The 18,853-nt window shown below is 40.2% G+C and overlaps 1 protein-coding gene across 9 annotated transcripts in view; it reads left to right on the top strand.

Annotated features, from left to right (window-relative positions):
- OS9 (OS9 endoplasmic reticulum lectin) overlaps nucleotides 1–18,853 on the top strand; it is a 28,374-nt gene that overhangs the window by 3,185 nt on the left and 6,336 nt on the right. The gene's annotated exons all lie outside the window — the stretch shown is intronic.

An 18,853-nucleotide genomic window follows, 5' to 3' on the forward strand; every position in this document is an offset into this window, starting at 1 on the left:
GGATCACCTGAGGTCACGAGTTCAGGAGCAGCCTGGCAAACATGGCAAAACCCTGTCTCTACTAAAAATATAAAACTAAGCCGGCCATGGCTGTGGGCACCCTGTAATCCCAGCTACTTGGGAGGCTGAGACAGGAGAATAACTTAAACCTGGGAGGCGGAGGTTGCAGTGAGGTGAGATCACGCCATTGCACTCTAGCCTAGGTGACTAGAGCGCAACTCTGTCTCAAAATAAAATAAAATAAAACGTGTTTCCAGCTGCCACCTGGACATCATTACCTGGATATTCAGAGGCACTTCAAGTCAACATTTCCCAGATCCTCTTCTCCATACCCCCAACCACACTTCATCTTTTTCCCACATTTCTCCTTTTTGTCACCTCAGCAATAAACCTGAGTGCCATCCTTGACTCTTTCTTCTCCTCTGCATTGTCCCTCCTTTTATTTATTTAATGGCTCTTCAGTGAGGTCTTGCTGTATATGCAGGCATTAGGCTGGGCTCTGGGGATACAATGGTGAGCAAATGTGCAGCCCCTGCCCTCACAGGCTGCATTAGAGGGGAACACAGAATCATAGAAATGAGTCTATAATTATCAACTAAGAAGTGAGATGAAGGAAAGGAATCTAGCTCTCTCAGAGTAAATAAAGCCCGTTTTTCCTACTTCTAGATATCTCTCAAAACTCTCCTATGCTTTCGTGTGGTCGGTACCTTCACTCTTGCCTGCATCCTTGCGAACAGCTTCTTTACAAGTGCCTCTGATCTAGTGGTCCTTAGCTGAGTGGAGGCAGGCAAATATAGAATGCAAAAAGTTCCTTAGGTCATTCTCATGTATTCATAAATATACACACCTGTAAAGAATTACATGACACCTGTCAGAGTTATCTTTCCATAATGCAGATTTGTACCTGCAGTCGTGTGCTGGTAAGTGTTGGACACCCAGATCTCTGTGGGTGTGACAGGGAACCCCTGATTTGTAATGTTTGCCAATATCTGTGGTAAAAATACTCCCATGATGCCCAAGTCAAATGATGTTAACTGTCTTGCAACATTCTCCAAAACTTACCAGTTGGCTCCAACACACCTGTAAGTCTGCATCACTTCTTCGTTCAGTCCTGAAAAACCTTCAGTGTTTCTGCCTTGCACAAAGGCTAAGATCCAAATGTTTCAGCACAGACCAGGGTGGTAGCAGTGGAGGTGATGGGAAGTAGTTGGATTCTGGATATATTTTGAAGGTAGAGCCAATGAGATTTGTTGATGGTTTGGATGTGGGATAGAATCATGGATTACTTCAAGATTTGTGGCTTGAGCAACTGGAATGATGGAATTGTAATTTACTGAAGTGTGAAGGAACAGGTTTGGGGGAGGAAATTAGGTTGGTTTTGGATATTGAAGGTTGAGGTGCCTTTAGACATCCTAGTGGTGATGTCCAGTTGACAGTTGGCTCTGTGATTCTGGAATTCAGGGACAAGTTCTGGGATAGAGATATAAGTACTCATTGTATTTCTGCCACACTGGCCTTTTTCTGTCCTTCAAACCAGTGGGTCTCATTGTTCCCTCTGCCTAGAGCAGTCTCCTGCAGATGTTTGAATGATCAGCCCCATCCCCTCATTCAGGTTATATTCAAGTGACAATTCCCAGGGAACCTAACATAAGCAAACAGACACACATACACACACATGCACCTATTGCTCCTGTCCGAGTAAGCATCCACAGTGTTTTGCATTCTTCAAAGCATGTATCATTACTTGAAATTACTGTATTTGTTTAATTTCTGTCTTCCCTCACTAAGATAAGCTCTGGGAAGGCAGGGATGATGTCTGTCTCGTTTTCTGCTGTATCCACAGCTCCTGGAACAGTGCTTTGCTCAAATAGGTACCTAGAAATTATTCAATGAATGAATGAAATGAATGACAAGCCAGTTCTAATGTCACCTTTCTTGATTAACACAGAAAATTAGTTAGTTGTGTTCCTTCAGCACTTAATAATACAAGCATCCAAACACATATATAATCCGTTATAGCACTTACTTCATTGTATTCTAGTTATTCCTTTGGGTGTTTGTATCTTCAGTTGGCCAAGAACTGAGGTCAAGACTGCATAGCTTCCTCATCTCTGGTGAACATATGCTCTGTGCCAAGCACTAATAGAAACTAGGAACAAAAAGGTGGATGAGACGTAGTCTTGCTTTCAGGAAGCATGTTAAATAAACAGCCACAACAAGCAGGATAAATGCCATGAGCAGTGAAGTGCAGCCTGCAGGGGAGCACACAGTCAGGACGGAGTCCAGGGTAAAAAGGAGGCCTCTTGGGAAAAGTGACCTTTGAACTGACATTGGAGGATGAGGAGTTAGCCTAGCAGATGGAGAGGATGGTGTGGGGAAGAAGAGGGCATTCCAAATGGAAGGTGCGCTAAGTGCAAAAGGCCTGGAGACAAGAGGCAATGGCCTATCCCAGGAACTGACAGATATTCACAGGGACTGATGGGGATAATCATGGGAAGAGGAGTATAGGAGATGAGTCTGGGCAGTTGGTAGGGGACAGGTCACGAAGGGCTCTGTAGCTATGATGAGGAGTTTAGACAATCCAAGAGACAGTGGTTGGGGGAGGCAATGAGGTATCTGAAGCAGAATGATGACATATTCAGGTTTGGATTTGAAGGTCCACTCTAGCTGGAGTATAGCAAAGATTGAGAGCTCACTTAGGCAGCTGCAGTAATCCAGGTATGCAATAAAAGTGGCCGGGGAATGAAGAAATGTGAATATTTGGAGAGAGATTTAGGGGGCAAAATCAATAGAGTAAGAAGGAGTCAGGAATGATTTCCAGGCTTCTGGCTTGTGCAGTTAGATAGACGGTGATTCGTGTTACTGAGATAGGTATAATGGGAACAGGAGTAGGTGTGATGAAGGTAAATGGTGAGGCGATCAGGCAGAGATTTCCAAGGAGGCTGTGGATCTCTGGGTCTGGAGTTCAGCAGAGAGATCTGAATTGAACCCAGAGGTGGGGAGTCATCCTCGTCTCAGCTATAACTGAAGCCAAGGTATGGATGAAATCCCCCAAGGAAACAGTATCTAATGAGAAAAATGAGACAGAACTTCAAGGAAGCCAATATTGAGAGCATGGGAAGAAGAGGGCTTTGCCAGAAGAAGGGGCCAGAGAGGAGGCTATGGTGACATGGAAATGAGGAAGGACATATCTCAAGGGGAAATTGGTCCATGGTGTTGGCTGTGCCTGAACCTTCAAGGAAGAGGAGGATTAAAAACTGCTTGTAGGCAATCATAGTCATTATTATTTTAATAAAGGCAAAACATGTACTTGGAAATAAAAAATCCAGACAGTAGAGAAGAGAGCCAGATGGAAAGTATAAATCCTCTACTCCCAGGCACTCCTGACCAGTCCTTTGGTTGGACTTAATGATAGACGTCATTGGTGATCTTTGCTGGGGCAATTTGAGCAGAGTGGTGAAGATGAGGTGTTGAGAAAAGTGGTGAAAAAGTGGAACTCAGCAGGGCATGGTGGCTCATGCCTGTAATCCCAGCACTTTGGGAGGCCAAGGTAGGCAAATCACTTGAGGTCAAGAGTTCGAGAACAGCCTGGCCAATATGGTGAAGCCCCATGTCTAGTAAAAATACAAAATTAGCTAGGTGTGGTGGTGGGTGCCTGTAATCCCAGCTACTTGGGAGGCTGAGGCAGGAGAATTGCTTGAACCCAGGAGGCAGAGGTCGCAGTGAGCTGAGATCGCGCCATTGTACTCAAGCCTGGATGACAGAGTGAGACTCTGTCTCAAAGGAAAAGAATGGAAATCTTTGAAGAATTTTGGCTATGAAGGAGAGATAAAAGGTAAGCATTAGTGAGAGGTGCTGGGGGATTGAGAGAGGGGGCATTCTGTGTTTGGTGTGTGTTTTAAGATAGAATAGATTAGAACATGTTGAAGGCTGTTGGGTGAATGTTAGTGGAGAGGAGGAGAGGGAGGTGAAGATACAGTAGAGAGAATGAGAAAAGAATATGGGCAGGGCTGGGATGCAGAATCCTGGGAGAGCAATTTGCCTCAAAAGGAAGGTCTAGGGTCGTAACTGGAAGTGTATTTGCTAATGAGTCTGGAGGTTTTGGTGGCAGAAAGTTGAGGCCATTCCTATCTGGTTGCTTCTAGTTGTCAGTTCTTATGCCACTTGCCTAGGTGATCAAGTAAAGCCCCTACTCCAGGGCAGGCACTGTGACCTGTTGCTGGCCTGATGCCTCCTCAGTAGGAAGAGCGTGCATGTTGTTTGTTGAAAGTGCAGTCTCTGTGGGGCTAGGGAACAACTGGTTAGCTATGTGGAATTAAATAAATTTCTATTTATTGGTGTGTGTTTTAAGATGCAACAGACTAGAATATTTTGAAGGCTGTTGGGGGGATGTTAGTGAAGAGGAGGAGAGGGAGATCAAGGTGTAGTAGAAAGAATGAGAAAAAAATGTGGACAGGGCTGGGATGCAGAACCCTGGGAGAGCAATTTGCCTCAAAAGGAAGGTCTAGGGTAGTAGGCCAATTCAATTCTTATCAAGTAAAATTCTAGAGATATCAGTTTTAAGTTATAAAACATATAATTATACCAAAAAAAAAAATGTCATAGAGACCCATAAATTCACTGCCAAATTAAACAGATGTTAATGTTTTGCCTGATTTGCTTCAGATCTCTGGTTTAAAAAAAGGAATAAAATACTTATGCTAATAGCTAAAGCCCACCTTCATATTTAATCACTCTCCCTCCTCACCAGAAACAACCACAACCCTCACTACGCTTGTTTTGTATTTTTATTAATGGTATATACGTATTACAGACAATAGATAGTGTTTTGTACTTTAAAATTGTACATCAGGAGTATCAACTTGTTTTTTTCACTGATCAGTGTGTTTGCCACTCCATGGCATGACGTGGAGCTCTGGTTGAGTGATTTTTTTTTTTTTTTTTTTTTGGAGACAAAGTCTCGCTCTGTCACCCAGACTGGAGTACAGTAGCACAATGTAGGCTCACTGCAACCTCTGCCTCCTGGGTTCAAGTGATTCTGCTGCCTCAGCCTCCTGAGTAGCTGGGACTATAGGCACCCGCCACCATGCCCAGCTAATTTTTATATTTTTAGTAGGGAAGGGGTTTCACCATGTTGGCCAGGCTGGTCTTGAACTCCTGACCTCAAGTGGTCCACCTGCCTCAGCCTCCCGAAGTGCTGGGATTACAGGTGCGAGCTACCATGCCCAGCCTGGTTGAGTGATTTTAATGTCTATATTGTGTTTCATTGCTTACTTACCCATTCCTCTGTTGATAAACAGTTGGGTTTCAACTCTAATGCCCTTATACACAGTGCTGCAATGTAGGTCTTATTGTGAGTGTACAAGAATTTCTCCAGGGAAATACCTAGAAAGTAGAATCACTGGGTTACAGGAGTGTATGTTATTGGTGAATTCAATTTTTTGTTTGTTTGTTTTGTTCTGTTTTTCTGAGACAGAGTTTCACTCTTGTTGCCCAGGCTGGAGTGAAATGGCGCGATCTTGGCTCACTGCAACCTCTGCCTCTCAGGTTCAAGCGATTCTCCTGCCTCAGCCTCCAGACTAGCTGGGACTACAGGCGCCCACCACCATGCCCAGCTAATTTTTGTATTTTTAGTGGAGACGGGGTTTCACCATCTTGGCCAGGCTGGTCTCAAACTCCTGACCTTGTGATCCGTCTGCCTTGGCCTCCCAAAGTGCTGGGATGACAGGCGTGAGCCACCATGCCCAGCCCTCAATTTTTTTAATGATTGAAAAAATATATAACCTAAAAGTTCATTCTAACAGTCTTTAAGTGTACAATTCAGTGGAAACACTCACAATGTTCTGTCACCATCACTACTATTTCCAAAACTTTTTTCATCATCCCAAACAAAAATAACTATTTCTCCCTCTCCCAGACTCTGTTCTGCTTTCTGTCTGTATCAGTTTCCTGTTCGAGGTACTTTATATGAGTGGAATCATACAAGATTTGTCCTTTTGTGTCTGGCTTATTTCACTTAGCATGGTGTTTTCAAGGTTCATCCATGTTGTAGCATATATCAGAATTTTATTCCTTTTTATGGCTTAATCATGTTCCATTGTCTGTATATACATTTTGTTTACCTATTTGTTGATGGATGGACACTTGGGTTTTCTTCTTTTGGTTATTGCGAATAATGCTGTGATGAACATTGGTGTTCAAGTATCTGTTTGAGTCCTGTTTTCAGTTCTTTTGGGTCTGTACCTAGGAGTAGAATGTGCCTTATGGTAATTCTAGGTTTAATTTTTTTAGGAACTGCTGAACTGTTTTTCCATAGCAGCTGCATCATTTTACATTCCTAGTAGCAGTGCATAGGGTTCCAGTTTCTCCATGCTATCTCCATCACTTATTTTCCTTTCTTTTGTTTTCTTTTTCTTTTTTTTTTTTCAGTAATAGCCATCTTAATGGGTGTGAAGTAGTATCTCATAGTGGTTTTTGATTTGCATTTCCCTAGTAACTAATGATGTTGAACATCTTTCATGTGCTTGGTGACCATTTGTATATCTTTTTTGGAGAAATGTCTATTCAAATCCTCTGCCCATTTTTGAATTGAGTTGGTTTTTCTTGGTGAGTTGTGAGAGTTCTTTATGTAATATATTCTGAATATTAATCCCTTATCAGATCTATGCTTTGTAAATATTTTCTCCCATCCTGTGGTTGCCTTTTTACTATCTTTTGTTTTGCTTTGTTTTTTGAGACAGAGTTTCACTCTTGTTGCCCGGGCTGGAGTGCAATGGCGCAATCTCAGCTAACTGTGACCTCCGCCTCCCAGGTTCAAGCGATTCTCCAGCCTCAGCAGTGTCCTTTGGCACACAAAAGCTTTTAATTTTGATTTCCAAGAGTTTTATAGTTTTAGCTCTTAAATTTAAGTCTTTGATTCATTTGAGGTTAATATTTTTTTCTTAGAGATGGGGGTCTCGTTATGTTGCCCAGACTAGCCTTAAACTCCTGGGCTCAGGTAAGCTTCTTACTTCAGCTTCTGAATAGCTGGGATTATAAGGGTGTGCCATTGTGCCCAGCTGCTGATTTTGAGTTAATTTTTGTATATGGTGTAATTTTTGCATATAGTACAACTTCATTGTTTTGAATATGGATATCCAGTTTTCCTGGCACCATTTGTTGAAAAGATTGTCCTTTCCCCATGGAATATTCTTGATATCCTTACCAAAAATCAATTGACAATATATGTGAGGGTTTATTTCTGGCCTTTCTATTCTATTCCATTGGTAAATATGTCTGTCTTTATGCCAGGATCACACTGTTTTGAGTATAGTAGCTTTGTATTAAGATTTAAGTCAGGAAATGTGAGTCCTCTAACTTTGTTCTTTTTTTTTTAAGATTGTTATGGGTATTTGGGATCCCTGGAAATTCCATGTGAATTTTAAGATTTTTTTTCTACAAAAAACACCATTGGATGCCTTTCATTTATTTTTCACTCCTAATCACTCTAAAACTTCCAGTACTATATTGAATAGAAATGAAAAAAGTGTCTATCCTTGTCTTGTTCCTAATCTTAGGGGAGAAGCTTTCAATGTTTCACCATTGAGTATGATGTTAGTTGTGGGTTTTTCTTATATGGACTTTATCAATAATTGAAGACATTCCCTCCTGTTCCTAGTTGATTGTTTTTTACATGAAAAGGTTATTTAATTTATCAAGTGCATTTTCTGCATCAGTTGAGATGGTCATGTGGGTTTTTTCCCCTTCAGTCTATTAATATAGTGTATGACATTGATTTACCTATGTTGAACCATCCTTGCATTCTTGGAGTGAATCCAACATAAATCATGATGTATAATGCTTTAATATGCTGCTGAATTTGGTTTGCTACCATTTAGTTGAGGAATTTTGCATCTGTATGTATAAAAGATATTAGTCGCTAGGCGTGGTGGCTCACACCTGTAATCCCAGCACTTTGGAAGGCCAAGGCAGGTGGATCATCTGAGGTCAGGAGTTTGAGACCAGCCTGGCCAACATGGTGAAACCCTGTCTGTACTGAAAATACAAAAATTAGCTGAATGTGGTGGCACCCACCTGTAATCCCAGCTACTCAGGAAACTGAGGCAGGGGAATCGCTTGAACCTGGGTGATGGAGGTTGCAGCGAGCCAGGATTGCACACTGCACTCCAGCCTAAGTGACAGAGCAAGACTCCATCTCAAAAAAAAAAAAAAAAAAAGATATTAGTCTATTGTTTTCTTGTAGTGTTTTGTAGTAGTATTGTCTAGCTTTGATACTATGGCAATGCCAGTCTCACAGAATAAGTTAGGAAGGCATTCTTTATAAATTTCAGATTTAATTATTTTGTCACCTACATTCTGTCTATCTATACTTTGTCTTTTTTGTTTATAGTGTCTTAAATGAATTTTAATTTAAAAAAATTTAAATTCTAATATAGTCAAACTTATCAGTCTTTTTCTTTATACCTTGTACATTTTATGTTTTTTATTTAATCCTTTCCTATTTACTATTCATTTTTTTGGGGGGTTTCTAAAAAAGTAGAAAAGTGTGAATAGAGTTTCTCATACTTTGGACTACAATTCAATACAAATTTATCTTAATGTATGTTATAAGATTGGGACCTAGATACACCTATTTTCCACAGTTGCCCCAGCACTGTTTATTGAATACACCATACATTCCTCTCTGATTTGTAATGCCTCCTCAGTTATTTACCAAGTTCTCAAATATATGTGCATTTTCTTCTTGGCTTCTCTTTTGTTCCAATAGTCTATCTATTCTTATGTCATTACCACATTGTTTTAATTACTATAGCTTTTTCATAAATCTTGGTATATGGTAGGATATACTTGCCTTTATTCTTCAAAACTGTCAGGCCTATCATTGGTCAAGTTCTATTAAAACTCCTTTTGGGGATTTTGGCTAGAATTTAATTTTAGACTGATTTGGAGAGAATTGATACTTTATAATATGAAGCCTTCACACACTATGAACATGTTTGTTTCCATTTGCTTGTTGTCCTATACTTTAGTAAAGTTTTAATTTTCTCTAAAAATTCTTGTACATCTTATGTGAGATTAGTCTTAGATACCTTATAGTTTTTATTTTTGTATTGTTTGTGTATACAAATATTTCAAACATACAGGACCTTATAGTTTTTTGATTCTATTTTAAATAGCATCTTTTACAAATTTCATTTTCTTTATTGTTATTATTATTTGAGATGGGGTCTTGTTCTGTCATCAAGGCTGAGGTGCGATCTTGGCTCACTGCAACCTCTGCCTCCCAGGTTCAAGTGATTCTCTGCTTCAGCCTCCCGAGTAGCTGGGATTACAGGTGTGCACCACCATGCCCGGCTAATTATTGTGTTTTTTTTAGAGAGGGGGTTTCACCATGTTGGCCAGGCTAGTCTCAAACTCCTGGCCTCATGTGATCCACCCTTGGCCTACTAAAGTGTTGGGATTACAGGCATGAGCCACCGTGCCTGGCCAAAAATTCCGTTTTCTGATTGTTGCTGGCACATGGTCACATTATTGGTTTTACATATTGATCTTATATTCAGCAACTTTTTTTGAACTCTTTCATTTTTAGTAGTTCACAAATGCTTGTGGATTTTCTGTATAGATAATTATGTCATTTGCAAGAGAGACAGTTTTGGTTTCTTCCTTTCTAAGTCTTATACATTTCATTTTTCTTATACCTCAAATGCAACAGAAGTGGCAATGATGGGCATCCTTGACTTGTTTCTGACTTTAAAGGGGATGCTCCTGAAGTTTCACTGTTAGCATGATGTTTTCCTGCGGCTTTTTGCAGATACCTTTTATCAGGTATGTGAAGTTCCATTCTGTACCTAGACTGCTGGATATTTTCACCATGTACAGGTGTGGAATTTTAACACATGCTTATTCTGTGTCTATTGAGATAGTGATATGGTTTTTTTAATATTAAAAATGTTAAATTTATAGTTTTTTTTATTCTTTCATTTCTGGGATAATCCATGGTCATGAAGTATTTTTTATACATTGCTATATTCAATATCCTGATAGTATAATTAACTTTTATAACTATTTTCATAAGTGGATTGGTCTATAATTTTCTGTTCTTATACTTACTTTGTTTTTGTATAAAGTTACATTCACTTCATAAAATGTCTTGAGGAGCTTCCCTCTTTTTCTGCTCCGTGGAGCAGTTTGCTAAGATAGAGATTATTCTTCAAAGGTTAGGTAGGGTCGGGTGTGGTGGTTCATGCCTGTAATCCCAGCACTTTGGGAGGCCAAGGCAGGAAGATTGCTTGAGCCTAGGAGCCCAGCCTGAGCAACATAATGAGACTCCTGTCTCTCCAAAAAAAAGTTTTAAATTAGCGTGGTGTGGTGGTGTACATCTGTAGTCCCAGCTACTTGGGAGCCTGAAGCAGGAGGATTGCTTGAGTTGGAGAGGTTGAGGCTGTTAGGAGCTGTTACGCCACTGGACTCCAGCCTGGGTGACAGAGCATGACTCTATCTCAAAAAAAAAAAAAAAAAAAAGGTTAGATAAAGTGAATCCTCCCCATCCCCGCAATATGCTACAAAACTGGTATATTGTGGGGATGGTTGTTGCTACTGATTTAATTTAATTTATTTAAAGATTGTATGGCTTTTTAGGTTTGCTCCATCATGAAGCTTTAATAAAGTATAGTTTCATAGACCATTATTCATTTGTCTAAATTTTCAAATGTATTAGCATAAAATTACAGGTTTTTTAATAAACTCTTTTTATAGATATATCCTCTTTTGCTTTCCTAATATTGACTTTGCCTTTTCTCTTTTTTCTTGATCTATGTTGCCAGAGGCTTGTCTACTTTATTAGTCCAATAATCACCTTTTGGTTTTGTTTATCCTGTTGTCCATTTAGTATTTCACTAACATTGTATTAGTCCATTCTTACATTGTTATAAAGAAATACCTGTGACTGGGCAATTTACAAAGAAAAGAGGTTTGTCTCACAGTTGTGCTGGCCATACAGGAAGCATAGCAGCCTCTACTTCCGGGGAGGATTTAGGAAGCTTCAATCATCGTGAAAGGCAAATGGGGAGCCAGAGTCTCACATGGCGGGAGCAGGAGCAAAAGAGAGAGGGGGGACGTGCTACAACCAGATCTCTTGAGAACTCACTCACTATCACGAGATAGCACATAGTGCTTTATGTGCCACCATGCCTGGCTAATTTTTGTATTTTTAGTAGAGACGGGGTTTCTCCATGTTGATCAGGCTGGTCTCGAACTCCTGACCTCAGGTGATCCACCTGCCTCGGCCTCCCAAAGTGCTGGGATTATAGGCGTGAGCCACTGTGCCCCGCCACACGTTCACTATTTTATCTTTGTTATTTCCTTCCTTCTCCTTTCTTTGTGTTATTCTGATTTCTTTTTTTCTAACAACTTGAATTTTGTTTAACATTAAAAAATTCTGGCCAGGCATGGTAGCTCATGCCCTATAATCCTAGCATTTTGGGAGGCCAAGGTGGAAGGATCACTTGAGGCTAGGCCTCAAAGGATCACTTTGAGACCAGCCTAGGTAACACAATGAGACCCTGTCTCTGTGGAAAAAAAAAAAAAAAAAAAAAAAACCAGGTGTAGTGGTATGTGCTGTGGTCCCAGCTACTTGGGAGGCTGAGTTGGGAGGATCTCTTCAACCCAGGAGGTCAAGGCTACAGTGAGCTATGAACACGCCACTGCGCTTCAGCCTTGGTGACACAGCAAGACATCATCTCAAATTTTTTAAATAAAAAATTCTATATTAAATTTTCTGAATAGGCATCACATCCACATAACTCAACTATAGAAATGCTTAAAAGATATACAGAGAAAAGGATTAATACATCTTGTCCCTCATTAGCCTCTTTCCATCCTTAAAGAAAGGTAACCATTGTTAATTTCTTTATATACTCTGAGATTTTTTTAAATGCACATATAAGCATATATCTTCGCACTCTTTCCAAATAAATATATATATCTAAAACCTTACTTGGGCCAGGTGTCGTGTGTCATGCCTGTAATCCTAGCACTTTGGGAAGTGGAGGCAGGAAGATCACTTTAGGCCAGTAGTTTGAGACCAGCCTGGCCAATGTAGTGAGATTCCATCTCTACAAAAAAATATTTAGTCAGGTGTGGTAGTGTGTGCCTGTGGTCCCAGCTGCTCAGGAGGCTGATAAGGGAGGATCTTTTCAGCCCAGGAGGTCAAGGTTGCAGTGAGCTGTTGTCATACCATTGCACTCCAGCCTGAGCAACAGAGTGATACTCTGCCTCAAAAAAAAAAAAAGTCATCCTTATTCCTGTATATAGTTTCTGTTATTCTGTTATATAGCTGTATCATTGTTTATCTAAATAGTTCCCTGTTGATGGACATTTAGCTTGTTTTAAATCTTTTATTAACACACGAGTGCTGCAGTGAATAATCTTGTACTTATAGAATATATGTAAATTAAGTTCCTGGAAGTAAGTTTGTGTAATTTTGCTATGTACTGCCAAATTACTCTGCTTAGGTAAATTACTTTCCCTCTAACAATGTATGGGAATGCTGATTTCCCTATAGCCATGCCAACCCCGTATATTTTTAAATTTTTGGATTTTGGCCATCATCAGCTAGGCATCAGAGAAAGAATGATTTCTTAGTGTGGTTTTAATTTGCATTTCTCTTAAGAAAAAAAATGTCTAATTTTACTCATTTAAGGGTTGTCTCTATTCCCTTCTTTACTCTTTTCTTTCAGCTATCCAAATTCTTTGCTCATTTTCCTAATGGCTTACTGGTCTTTTTCTTGTCAATTTATAAGAACTGTATACAGTAGAGATATTATCCTTTTGTCTGTGATATAAGTTGCAAATATTTTTACAGCTTCTTCAGCGAAATGCTTACCTCACTAATTTTCAATCTGTCTTCTCTCTTAATTATACACTTAAAGCTCTACATTTCACTCTGAGTACTATTTTGGTTGCATCCCTCAAATTTTAATATGTGATGTTTCCATTTTCATTATGGTTTCTACATGCTTCTGAACTTATTTAGAATTAGCTTAATATATTTCTAAACAAATGTGTTTTGCTTTGTTGTTTTTATATGATTGCTGTTGGTTTCTAATTTTATGCCATTGTGTCAATGATTCTTTTGGAGATTGTTGAGACTTTCTTTTTGATGAATTTTTAAAAATTGTATGTTTGTGCTTGAAAGCATGTCTTTTCTCCATTTAAGCAGTTCAAGATGCTTATTGTATTGTTCAGATTTTCTACAACTTTATGTTGAGTTGACTCGTGATCATTGAAAGAACTCTGTTAATATTCCCACTGTGATGGTGGATTTGGCAATTTTGTTAATTTTTTATTTATATGTTTTAAGGCCATGTTTAATTTTGAAATTAAATAATTTATAGGTTTTCTAATGTTGAACCAACTTTGCATTCCTGAAATGGACCGAATGTGGTCATATATATTATCCTTGACTATCCTTTTTTTTTTTTTTTTTAATTATTATTATTTTTTTTGAGACAGAGTCTTACTCTGTCACCCAGGCTGGAGTGCAGTGGCATGATCTTAGCTCACTGAAACCTCCGTCTCCCAGGTTCAAGAGATTCTTGTGCGTCAGCCTCCCAAGTAGCTGGAATTACAGGTGTGCGCCACCATGCCCAGCTAATTTTTGTATTTTTAGTAGAGACGGCGTTTCACCATGTTGGCCAGGCTGGTCTCGAACTCCTGACCTCAATCTGCTTGCCTTGACCTCCTGAAGAGCTGGGATTACAGGCGTGAGCCACCCACACCTGGCTGAGGGTAGATTTTTAACTACTGATCCATTTTCTGAAGTAGTTTTAGGAATATTCAAAGTTTTCTATTTCTACTTTGGTTAGTTTAAGTTTTCTTTTCAGGAGTTTGTTCATTTCATCTGACTTTTAAGGTTTATTGGCATAAAGTTCATTATATTCTTCTATCTTTTTAATCTCTGTGGCATCTGTAATGAGGTTCCTCTTTTCATCCCTTATGGGTTATTTTTGCGTCACTCATTTGTTATTGGTCAGTTGCATCAGAGGTAAGTCAGTTTTATTAGTCTTTTCAAAGAACCAACTTTTGGCTCTGTTGAGCTTCTCTGTTGTATTTGTTTTCTATTAATTTCTACTCTAATCTTTCTTTTCCTCCCTTCTACTTTTCTGGGTTTATTTTGCTGTTTGTTCAACTTCTTGAAATGAATGCCTAGCTCATTCATTTTCAGCTTTTCCTCTTTTATATCTCATAAATTTGTCTCCAACTACCTATATATCTCTCACAAGTTTTTAATGGCTATTTTAAATTCCTTATATAATTATTAAATAGATAATACTTTCCCATGATACAAAATCCAGAAAATACTATTTAAAAGGTATGTAATGAAATATTTCCCGGCTGGGCACGGTGGCTTATGCCTGTAATCCCAGCACTTTAGGAGGCCGAGGCAGGTGGACCACCTGAGGTCAAGAGTTCAAGACCAGCCTGGCCAACATGGTGAAACCCCGTCTCTACTAAAAATACAAAAATTAGCGGGGTGTGGTGGGGCATGTCTGTAGTCCCAGCTACTCAGGAGGCTGAGGCAGGAGAATCGCTTGAACCTGGGAGGCAGAGGTTGCAGTGAGCCGAGCCAAAATCACGCCACTATGCTCCAGCCTGGGCGACAGAGCAAGACTCTGTCTCAAAAAAAAAAAAAAGAAATATTTCCCTCCCTTACTTGTCTCTCATCTGCTTATTTCCCATTCTCTCCCCACCATCCCTTCTCCAGCTCCACAGGTTATCCCTGGTCTTATTTTTGCATGTATCCTTCCAGCCTTTTTTTGTATGATTACAAACAATTATGAATGGAGATTCTTATTTCCTTTCCTTTTTATTTATAAACAATATATAGTAAATTAAACACACTGTTCTATACCTTGCTTTTATTTCCCTTGACAATAAACCTTAGAGAGCTTTCAATGGCAGTACATCTTTTTTTTTTTTCTTTTTTGAGACGGATTCTTGCTCTGTTGCCCAGGCTGGGGTGGAGTGGTGTGATCTCGGCTCCTTGCAACCTACGCCCCCTGGGTTCAAGGGATTCTCCTGCCTCAGCCTCCCGAGTAGCTGGGACTACAGGTATACACCACCACACCCAGCTAATTTTTGTATTTTTAGTAGAAACAGGGTTTCACCATGTTGGCCAGGATGGTCTCAGTCTCTTGACCTCATGATCCACCTGCCTTGGCTTCCCAAAGTATTGAGATTACAGGCATGAGCCACCACACCTGGCCCTTTTTAGTTTTTATAGCTGCATAAAGTTCCATTGTGTGTTCCATCATTTTGTCACCATTATTCTACTGGTTGAAATAGTTCCCCCCCTAATTCTTTTGTTATCACAAATGATTATTACATTGTACATATATGCATGTGTAAATATCTCTTATATATAATTGGGCTGGGCACAGTGGCTAATGCCAATAATCCCAGCACTTTGGGAGACTGAGGAGAGAAGATCACTTGAGCCCAGGAGTATGAGACCAGCTTGGGCAATACAGCAAGACCCTGCATCTATAAAAAAAGAAAAGAAAGTAAGCAAAAAAAAAGCATAATTGCCAGGTGCAAGTTATGGATATTTAAAGATTGTCTTTTTTGAAACCTTTTATTACAGAAACTTAAAAACATATATAAACTCCCTACAAAGGTGTATCTGTGGTTCCCTGTCTTTGGACACATAGGATGGTATTCCTGTTCTCTATTTCATTTATTTTTGTTCTATTTTTTCCCTCTGCTGGCTCTTGGTTTAGTGTGTTCTTCTTTTTCTAGTTTCTTAAGGTAGAAGGGTAGATTATGGAGTCAAGATTTTGTTTTTAAAAAATTGATGCTTATAGCTATGAATTTCCCTCTAAGCACTACTTCAGCTGCATCCTGTAAGTTTGGATATGTCGTGTCTTCAGTTTCATTCATTTTTGAGGTATTTTATAGTTTTCTTTTGATTTTTTTCCTTTAACTCATTGGTTACTTATGAGATTATTGTTTAATTTCTACATATTTCTGAACTTCCAAATTTTTTTCCTTATTCATTTCTAATTTTATTCCATTGTGGTCAGAGAACACACTTTGTATGACTTAAATTCTTAATTATTTGAACGTATTTATTAATGTAATGGCTACTTTTAAGTCTTTGTGAGATCCAACATCTGGGCCCTCTCATGGGTGGTTTCTGTTGCCTGCATATTTTTCCTATATATGTTTCATACTTTACTGTTTCTGCATGTTTTGTAATTGTTGAAAACCATTTTAGATAGTATGTTGCAGTAACTCCAGATAGAAATTCTTGCCCTCCACCCCATGGCTTTTGTTTGTTCCGTGACTTGGCTGAACTACTTGAGTGGAGTCTCTTTCCCTCACAACATGAAGCCTCTAGTGTCTTCTCAGAGGGCAATCTTGGCCCTGCACACAGCCACACTAGTTGACAGTGGTTTCAACAGGCTCTTTCTGACTGTTTCTTTCATGAATTTGTTAAGCCATCTGCCTCTGCTGGTATCACCCCCAGCTGTTAGGCTCCACTCATTGCCAACTAATTGCTTTATTGTTTTCGACATGTGGGGCATAAGTTGTTCCATAGTTTAGTCCAGTTAATTGTGGGCCCCTTTGTCAGGCTAGTTTTTGAGGGCAATATGTAGGTTTGTTATGACTCCAGGACGGCTCTCAGTTGCCCTTTCCCTGGTTCTCTCTGTTAAACTAGCTGTCCCAAAGTTTAGCCTGTTGCTATCACGGAGCAATCAGCCTCCTTTTAATTGCCTCCTGCCAAAATCTCTACATTTTTGAAGTGCCTGTAAGCTTGAATTTCCCCATACTCTGTTTCATATTAAGTCAGGTCCTTTGGAGAATGTTAGAGCTGTGTGTTCTTATGGACTGCCTCTCCTGCTGGGCAAAATCTCCCAGGCCCTGCTCTGGAGTTGGGGTCAGGAACAATGGCTTGCTTCCCTTGGAAGGACATTCCTGTTTTATGAGCAGGGAGCTAGGCAGGGATGACAGCCTCTACTCTCTAAGTTTGCATCTCCTTTTGTGAACCCTCCACTCTCTGAGCAAGCTTCAGTGAGGGCAATCAGGGCCCTGATACTCTTGTCCCACTGCACTTGAAGTAAAGCCTCTGCCCTGTGGGTGGGGCTGGGTGGAGGAAGGGAGCCCTTGATCTTTTTTAGGAATTTAGTTGCTGTACCTTGGAGCTCGTGGCCCTCCTGGTAAAACACCATATACCATATCTCATGACTGGATATTAAGAGAATAGGAAGTCCCTCCCCCCTTCCACCGCCCCACCCCACCTTTTTTTTAAACTACACTCACCTGCTAGAGTGGAGCTTTTGTCAAACTGAGCTATTGGGTGGGGTTGTAGTAACTCCAGATAGAAATTCCTGCCCTCCACCCCATGCCTTTTGTGGAGGGAGCAGGTCATGGCTCAAGTGCTGCAAATTCTCACTATTCAAGATTTAGTAGCTGGGCATGGTGGCTAACACCTGTAATTCCAGCACTTTGGGTGGGAGGATTGCTTGAGCCCAGGAGTTTGAGAAAGCCTGGACAACACAGTGGGACCCTGTCTCTACAAAAAATTTTTAAAAATTAGTTGGATATGGTGGCACACACACCTGTAGTCCTACCTTGGGAGGTTGAAGTGGGAAGATTGCTTGAACCTAGGAGGTTGAGGATTCAGTGAGCTGTGATCGTGCCACTGCACTCCAGCCTGGGTGGCACAGTGAGACCCTGTCTGAAAAAAAAAAAAGATTTAGTAGATTTTCTTGAGTAAACATTTCCTCATTTGTTATATGTCCTTAGGAAAATTTCCAAAGAGTTTAAATGCTGTGTGTTTTTTTGTTTGTTTGTATTGAGACAGAGTTTTGCTCTTGTTGCCCAGGCTGGAGTGCAATGGCACGATCTCAGCTCACCACAACCTCCGCCTCCCAGGTTCAAGCGGTTCTCCTGCCTCAGCCTCCCAAGTAGCTGGGATTACAGGCATGCGCCACGAGGCCGGCTAATTTTGTATTTTTAGTAGAGATGGGGTTTCTCCACGTTGGTCAGGCTGGTCTCAAATTCCTCACCTCAGGTGATCTGCCTGCCTCGGCCTCCCAAAGTGCTGGGATTACAGGTGTGAGCCACTGCTCCTGGCCATGCTTTGTGTTTTTAAATTTTCATCAGTTATGGAGTTTCCCTGTGGAGTGTGCGAAGTCCCTCATGCTGCCATTTCAGAAGTAGGACCTCTCCCACTTTTTGTTTGTTTTTGAGACAAGGTCTTGCTTTCCACACAGGTTGGAGTGCAGTGGCATGCTCTTGGCTCACTGTAACTTTGATCTTCTTAACGGAAGATCCCTTAAGTCTCAGTCTCCCAAATAACTGAGACTACAGGTGCACACCACCACACATGGCTAATTTTTTAAAATTTTTTGTGGAGATAAGTCTCACTATGTTGCCAAGGCTGGTCTTGAATTTTTGGCATCAAGCCATCCTCCTGCCTTGGCCTCCCAAAGTGTTGGGATTACAGTTGTGAACCACCAGGCTGTCTTTTAATAGTTATTTTAGAAATTAGAATATTGCATGCTTAATTTATCAAAGGCCAATCAATATCTTTACCCTCTTTCTGAATGATATAAGAATCTTAGAATTGTTTGAAGTTTTTAACCATATACACATATATGAAAAATACATATTTATACACAAATATATATACACTTTAAAAAATAATACAGGCCAGGCCTCATGGCTCATGTCTGTAATCCCAGCACTTTGGGAGGCTAAGGCGGGTGGATCACCTGAGGTCAGGAGTTCAAGACCAGCTGGGCCAACACAGTGAAACCCCATCTCTACAAAAATACAAAAATTAGCC

This window comes from Macaca thibetana, chromosome 11 (assembly GCF_024542745.1).
Source record: "Macaca thibetana thibetana isolate TM-01 chromosome 11, ASM2454274v1, whole genome shotgun sequence".
In the NCBI taxonomy this organism is placed as follows: Eukaryota; Metazoa; Chordata; class Mammalia; order Primates; family Cercopithecidae; genus Macaca; species Macaca thibetana.